This window comes from Physcomitrium patens, chromosome 6, assembly GCF_059467195.1.
Source record: "Physcomitrium patens ecotype Gransden chromosome 6, ASM5946719v1, whole genome shotgun sequence".
NCBI lineage: Eukaryota > Viridiplantae > Streptophyta > Bryopsida > Funariales > Funariaceae > Physcomitrium > Physcomitrium patens.
The window spans coordinates 10,829,496-10,838,067 of record NC_143415.1 but is presented as its reverse complement, the minus strand read 5'-3'; positions in this window follow the sequence as shown (position 1 = coordinate 10,838,067).

Here is an 8,572-nt window from a genome sequence, read left to right as displayed (position 1 = left end):
AGGCAAAAATGTATGCAAATTATGAAACAAAATAACAATAATATCTAGCAAGGCCTAAAAATGAGTAGACTTCAGAAACATCCTTGGAAGTTGATCAATCATCAATTGCTTTTATCTTATCTTACTTCATGCGCAGGTCCTCGGGGGGCACAACATGTTGCAAAAAGGTAACCTCTAACTTCTAAAGTTCACACTTTGATTGCTTGCAATAGAAGCAAATATCTAATGGCCAAAATAATACTTTTCATAGATACTACTCATACTTCTTAGAGGTTTTATTATAGACTAGGATATCATCAATGAAGATAATTACATACTTATCTGAAAGGTTCCAAAATAATCTGTTCATGTAATCTATGAAAGAGATTGTAGCATTAATAAGGCCAAAACATAAAACAAGTTATTTAAAATGTCCATAGTACATACAAAAGTCATCTTTTTTATATCCTCTTTTATAATAGGTGCTTGTTAATAGCCACTTTAAAGTCTAATTTACTAAAGATGATTCCACCTTGAAGTTGGTCAAAAAGATTATTCATACATGGAAGTGGATATGATTTTTTTCAGAGTCTACTTATTGAATCCTTGATAGTCGATGCAAAGCAAAAATCCACTATCATTTTTGGATATAAGGAGTACATGTATTTTTTATGGTAATATACTTTCTCAAATAAGTCTGTATTTTAAGAATTTTTCTGACATCTTCTGTAGCTCTTCAAGTTCATTTGGTGTTAGGTAATAAATTAGTTAACTTGTTGATTTGGCCCCAAAAAATAGTTTTATTTGGAAGAAAGCATCTTGATCAAGTGGCATGCCATTAGGTTAGTCGGTTGGAAAGACATCCCAATATTCATATATGAGTTGCTCTGCTTATTCTACTCATTTGATTGTCGTTCCTACCACTAAGGCAAGATTTGGAACCACCATTTATATTGATTACTTATATTATATTTGCTTCTTCATAAAAGTCATTTCTACAAGTAAGTCTTTATTGTAGATTGTTTTCTAATCTCATTCAATGCGGAAATACAAAAAATCATCTTACCTCTACCATCTTTGAAAGAGATTGTCTTTATTAGTCAATCAACTTGCTTATTTTCAACCTCTAGCTATGACATATCAAGAATAATATCATATCTAAGCTTTTTTATCATCAACTTCTTTCTTAAGGCATACGTGTTATTCAACCTCAAGATTTTTTTTTTACATGTCTCATTCAATACATTCTTTTGGTCATCTAGTAGGTATATATTTCATCCTTTGATCACCTTCATTTTAATTCCAAGTTGGTTGATAATCCCAGTCAAGATGTAATCCATAAGCACTCAACATAGTTGTCCTTTTAGTCGACATGTTAAACATATTAGTTAATCTTTTTAATAGTTGCCTAAGGCCATGTTGTTTGTCTTTAAAAAACAACAAGTATTTTGAATACCAACCCTCAATGTCTTTATTGAAAAGCCCCATTTTTTGTTTCATTTTATTATTGACTTAGTGAGTCTCAAAATTATAAATCTATGTTGATTTATTGATACCTAAATTTTGATGTTTTCAACAACCTCTAATTTCGTGGCCTAGCTCTTGTCAATAGAAACAAAATCCTTTATGTACCAATATTTGTTATCTTTGTAATTTCAATAATCCTTGCATGACATCAATCTTTATCAATAGTTGTTGTTATGCCATAATATTAGATAGGAGCATAAAACTTTGTATTATAGGTTGTGCTCCATGATTTTTAAAATCTATAGTATCGACCCTCTATGCTATCTTAATTACCTCCTTAAATATTTGTGGATCTCTTAATTCTACCTCTTGTTGGACCACAAGTTTCAAGTCTTATATAAACTAATCCATCATCTTTGTTTTTAAAATATTATCAATTTGGTGATATAGGGACTTGAATTAATAAACATAATCATGTATTGACCTAGATTGTGTAAAGTTAGCCAACTGATTATCTACTATCTTCTTTACATTGATGGGCCAAAATTGACTCCTAAACTTGGTCTTAAATTCCTCTCAATCACAATATCCACCTTCAGCTCCATAGCTTTGCTTTCTATGTCGCCTTCAAATGGTTGCCATATCTATCAAATAGCTAGCGGCATATATAATTTCTTTAGCGGTCTTTGCTCCAAATAGTTGGAAGTATTGTTGTATGTTAAAGAGCTATTGGAATATATCTTCTTGTCTTGAAGTTTCTAAGTATGTATCAGTCTTACTTAATTATAGCGTAGAAGATGTTGATTCTCTTATCCTAGAGGCTTCTATTTATCCTTGCAGAGTAGCTATCTGGCCTAGGAGGTGTTGTATTTGAATCTCTATCTTGGATTGCTTTGTTATATCTTTCATGCTGTAATTTTCTTACTAAACTTTTTTTCTATAATACCTTCTCTCTTTCTAGCTAATTTCTTAAAAGTAGCTCATGATAGCTCCAAAATAGTACCTAATGTGATTTCAATAAGTGATCTTTAACTAAATGGTGAATATCAATACACTACCAAAGAATATATTAATACTTGCTTTGATACCAATGAAATAAGATTGAATTATCTCTAAGATCTAAAACCCTTTCAATCTATAGTAATATAAATACCATCACAATGTAGAATAATGTACACAAAAATAAAACTAAATAGAACTAAATAAAATGGAGTATAAAAGATAAAATAGAGCAAAATAAAATTGAACAAAAAAGTATAAAATCAAACTTTACTAAAAGAAAGGAACCAAAGCCATACCTAATTGGATACTCAAATGGCCTTAGCTAGTCATATTTATACTTTTTTTAACCATCTTGTAACTTTTTAGAATGTTTATAATTATAGACTCTAGTTAGATAACTATCTTAAATATTTTTTAGAATATTCTATGGTGGATCCTACATAGACCCTAGCCCCAATTCTAAAAACTTTTAAATAGGATTAGCTAAGGCCATGTTATACTAATCTTAATTCTCTTTTACCTTCCATTGAATCAAGAAAACATATCACAGGCATATAGTGCACTCATTATACACAACCAAGATACTTGGCCTAATTTTGAAATCCTATGCTCACAGAAAAAACGAAATTTTCAACCATATATGCCTCTACATAAAAATCAACTTTTCTTAAGGCATAATTTAGGGCAATAAAGATTTAATTCTAAAAACTGTGATTTTAGGAATCAAGTAAGAGAATAAGTGGATTTTCAAGCATTTTACAAGAAAAACCTCCCACTTGGCTAATGTTGGATTGAAAATCAAGTAAAGTATGGAAATTATGGTAATAACTATTTTGCATAGTTCTATAGAAAATATGATAGAATAATTCCTTTACAACCTCCACTTAATAATTATATTCAACAATCTTAAGACAATCATAGTGAAGCAAAAGAACCTTCAAGAGATATTAACTTGAAGCTCCCAAATTTATATTATGACTATGAAAATATTAGATAGAATTAGATTGTATCTAGTAAACTTCAAATGAATTTTTGATATATCCTACTTAATCCTAATCTGAGCCAAAATCAAAATCAAAATCCTTCTAATTAATTAAAATATGGCCAAAGATCTTAGGATGTGAGGTTTATATATCAATCCATAAGAGAGTTAAAAGAGAGTCAAAATCCCTCACAACCTATTGTCTATCAAGTTTTTTTCTAAAATTAAATTAAGATATTCTAACCCAAATTTAGATTTATTTTAAATATTCTATGATATTTTATAAGAAAAATTAGAATTAAATATAAATACATATTTATATAAAATCTATCTAATTATTTTTTGATTAAATATATTTATATATGAAGAATAAAATCATACATTAAAATTTTGTATTTTAAAATATTTATCTAAAAAGAAATATTCCTTGACTAATAGAAGTTTGATGCAATGAATACTATTGAATCTTTGAGAATTCTTATGATATAATATTCAAATAGATCAAAATTATTGAATGTTTAGATTTTTATTTTTTATGTACTAAGTCAATTATGTAAGAAACCGATCAATTGTACAAATTAATCCAAAAATATTTTAGAATGTGTGTTCACTAGTCTAATATCAAGTATATCATTTAATATTTAAAATCAAAGTAGAAATAAAAAGAAGTTATTAATTCTATATACAATGTAGTTTTAAAGTCATAATATAACTATAATATATTTATAAATATTTAAATATATAAAGAATTATCAAGAAGTAACTTTTTGTAATAGATAATAAATTAGATATGAATTATAAGCTTATAATATTACAGCCTATATTATTTCTTGAACACAAGAAAACAAGGAAAAATTGTACTTACTTTAATATAATTACATTTTGATATTAGACAATTTTTTTGGCATTAAATATTTAAGAAATACTTAAAAAATAAAATATGTATATGTGCATATAGATATAGATATATGTATTAACACTAATATATAAATTGATTTAGAACCTTAAATAATTATTTATTTTTCTTTAAAATTAAATACATCACTTTAAAAATAAATTTTAATATGAATATTTTTTAAATTTTCAAATAAATCAATTTAATTCAAAGTGCTTATTACAAATTTCAGAATTAATTCTATTAATGGATTGCCAAACTAATTTATTCATGTTTTCAAAAAAATATTATTCATTAGCTTAAATAAGAAGTTATTAGAAACTTATAAAAAAAATCTTTATAAGTTTAAGTAACATGTAGATATACAGATGTAAGTACGTGTGTATGTATGTACGTATGAACACACTCGTATATAAATATCTACAAGCTTAAAATTATATTTGGCCTTATTACACTTTTTCTTTAATCCTTCTTTTAGTTTGGATAGCAATTCTACTTCTATTAACATGATTATTTGGTTCAGTGTTCTGCTTTTAAAAAAACTGTGTTTGTTGCAACTTCAAATTTTTTTGTGCATGAATAATTTTAGTGATTAAGATATCAATTTCTGCTCTAAAAACTCATTTTTACCATGTAATTATCAATTATAAAATATATTATTTTTTAAGATATTATCATAAATAATTCAAAAGAATTATATGAAAAAATCTGCATCCAAATCAAGGTATTATTCTCAAGAAATATAATTAAGAATATGGAATGTTCGCTAGTAAAGCCAGCCAGGTAGACAAAGCAATGTAGGACGGCAATGGAGGTCCAGGCCAGGTCGCGGGCCAGGTCGCGAGCCGGGCGAAGGCGGTGCACAGGTTCCACCCGTGGGCCTGACCTGGCCCTTTCCACCTGGGGAGAGAGGCTCTTGTCGGGAATGCGGCTCTCGATCCGATCCATGCCACGTCAGATTCTCCCTTTGCGTGGGTTGAACATCAGTGCCCGGTCACAAGGCCTCGCAGGTTCGGCGGAACGGGCCCGGTCTTCCATCACTCCACGACAACCCTGTTCAGTACCCCATGCAGAGTCAGTCAGACATTTTTTCATTCATCCACTTTGTTCCTGCTGACGGTTCTCCAACTCTATCGTAATGTGGATTCTCAATTCTCATTTATGTAGCTAAACAAGTTGTCTAATTGCTTGTTGAATGCCTTATTCTATTTGTAGTAAAATTTCATCTATCTTAGCTTTAGTAGGAGTTCTGTAACACCCACCCATAATAAATAAAGGGGTGTTAATACGGTGCTAGATTAAAAATACTGTGACCAAGATTCAATCTAGTATTAATGTTGAATTAATATTGATGATGATGATGATGATGCATTTGCTAATTCAAATGAAATCAAGTTAGTATTAATTATTTTGATGTAAGTTAATTAAAATTTAAAAAACTTATATTCAAGAGATTATTGGTTGTAGCTTTTAAAAAATTAAAATCGATTGAGCAATAATTTTAGGAATGCATGACAAAGACAATGGTGGAGCTCAAACAACACCAATTCTCTATTAAACAACTCAAACAATAGATGAATAAATTACAGGAGGTCCAAGATCTTCCTTGCATTCTCTTAATGAAATCTCTGATAATTGTGACACAATTTTGGTTTTCTTAAAACCATTTTGCAAGGACTCTTTCCATCTTTGAATATTTAAAAATTTGTTGTTGTTTGTGGTTGAAAGTATTGTCTTCATCCAATCACAACATCTCAATTGAGCGCTTCAAGATTGATGAGGTTGCTGGCTCACTAACCTTAATATTGTGCTCTATTTTAAGCCAACACTGCATCTTGGTTTGCAAAAGCTAAGGATTTTTTCTGTAATCTTGTACACAACAATGCAGCTCTTGTTTGTCATTGTTGAGTGCTTTGAGCATTGTTAAGGCAAAGTCGTTGTTTGGTGAGTTTAGAGCAAAGAGCATAGGTCAGAAGTAACAGAGAGCACATTTTGGTCTATAACAAATGTTGCACAATTTGCCACCATGTCTTAGCTAATAATCTATATAAACTAATAGAGGTGTATTGGCCCCAACAATATTAGTTTATAGATATCCCATTGTATTATAAATAACAAGTACATGAACTTTTGAAGTAGGAAAAAGCATTATATAGTATTCGTGGCAAAAAAGAAAAAGAAAAAATCTTTATAAGAGGATAAGTGTTATAGATAAAACTTATATATTAATAAGGGTAATGAAACATCTATCCAACTTAGAACATAATTTGTAAGCGCTAATTTTATAATCCAAGTCATAATGGAATCTATATATATATATATATATATATATATTTATTAAAAAATTACAATAATAAATCTCTCTTGATATTGAAATTTCATAAAACATAACAATACATATAGAAAAATACAAATGTACAAGAGCTAGGAATAATCCCATGCAAAGATGTAAAATATCTCTACATCAAGAATCATTTATTAAGATTTATTTCTGACAAAGTAAAATTTGAAGTTATTCATCTATGTAAAACTTGTAATTTTTTACATTTAAATCTGTCTATGTTTTACGAAATTGATATTCAATGATTTTTATTTTTTAACTTAGTTTTTAATGGTAAATTCTTATCTTTTTGAACTTATGATCCTCTATATTTACTTTTATTTTTATTTTTCTTCAAAGTCAATACAAGAGATGTCTATCCTAACATGTCACAAGATGGTATGTTATTATTTTAAAGCATTGTATAGTTAGAAATCTGTGCATAGCTTTTAGTAGAGTGACAGATGTAATTAAAAAGGTCACTATTTCAGGACATAGCATGAACACTTACTTTGCATGTGCATGTAATGTATAAATTATAATGTGGTACTCTTCTATTATTGTCTTTGTTTTTTCTTCTTTTCTTTCTTATTATAAAAATGATTATATGCATTAGGTGAACTAAAAACCTATAAAATCTTGTAGAAAAAAATGTAAAGAAGAAACTTTACATTTTTGCAATCTCAATGTGGTGAGGCAAACCTTTTAAAGACTTTGAAATCCTTAAGTAACAAGAATGCATGTAGAGAGTCTCACCCACAAGACTTGTTCAACCAATTGACAAACCTTGTGAAATATTGTTCAAACATGAAAGAATTCTATAACTGTTGTGTTTGGTGGTAGTTGCAATCTCATCCCTCAGAAGTCATGGCAAGACTTGAAATATTTAATTTAAAAAGGTTGTGGTAGAAAGCAACTAACTGTGTCTTAAAGGTAAATAAAATCAGTAATAATAAAAAAACATATCAACACAGTAAAAATCCTGTAACTATACTAAATAGTTTTGTAACTCATAGAAAAACAAATAGATTATTTTTATTTATTTTTAAAATTTAATACTGTATATTTGAGCAGAGAATTTTATAACTCAGGAATGTTGTTACATTACAAATAGAAATACAGTTCGGACCATGGTTCGAAATTACATATATTTTCGTTATCAAATTTATTACTTCTACAACTCAAAATTCTTATTCTCGTACTGTAACTTGACTAAGAACAGAGTCGGCAACTTGATGTCAAGATATTTATGATTGCTATAAATCAAGATGCATGTGAGAGTTTGGAGTACATATGAATGATAATATTATCTCTCAAGAAATAAAGAAATAGAATAAAACAATGTTTCTATACAAATATACAACTAGTTATTTCCAACCAAGTTGTGTTTTGGTTTTTTCTTTCTTTATCACTTCCCAATACAAAAATAGATTACACGATCCATGATCAAAAGACCTATTCCAAATCGCTGGCTCGACTTTAAATTAAAACAATGTCAACAGTTAGAAACAAATTCAACATCCATGAATTCTTGTAATTTAAATTATTCTCAATCGAAGTGTCGTAAATCATTTTGTGAATTATCAGATGTGACACCAACATCAAAGAAGATTGAAGCAAATCAAGTCCACATTCATCCATAAAATGGTTACAATTTGTTTATAATTAAATACGACCATTACTAATTAATTAAACAACACATTATAATTTGGTAACCGAGTTTCCAAAACCAGAAGAACAAGGGACACATTCATCCGCCGTTTGATCATCCATGTATAAACAGTGTGTTCATCCGTACGTGCATCGTCGAAGAAGGCAAGGGTGTGGATCTCGGGGGAGGCGTGGGATCGTAGAAATCCAAGCCCGTCAATGGGGCTGTAGGGATCCAACGGGAGCTGGCGCTACTCTGGATGCAGGGCAGAAAAAA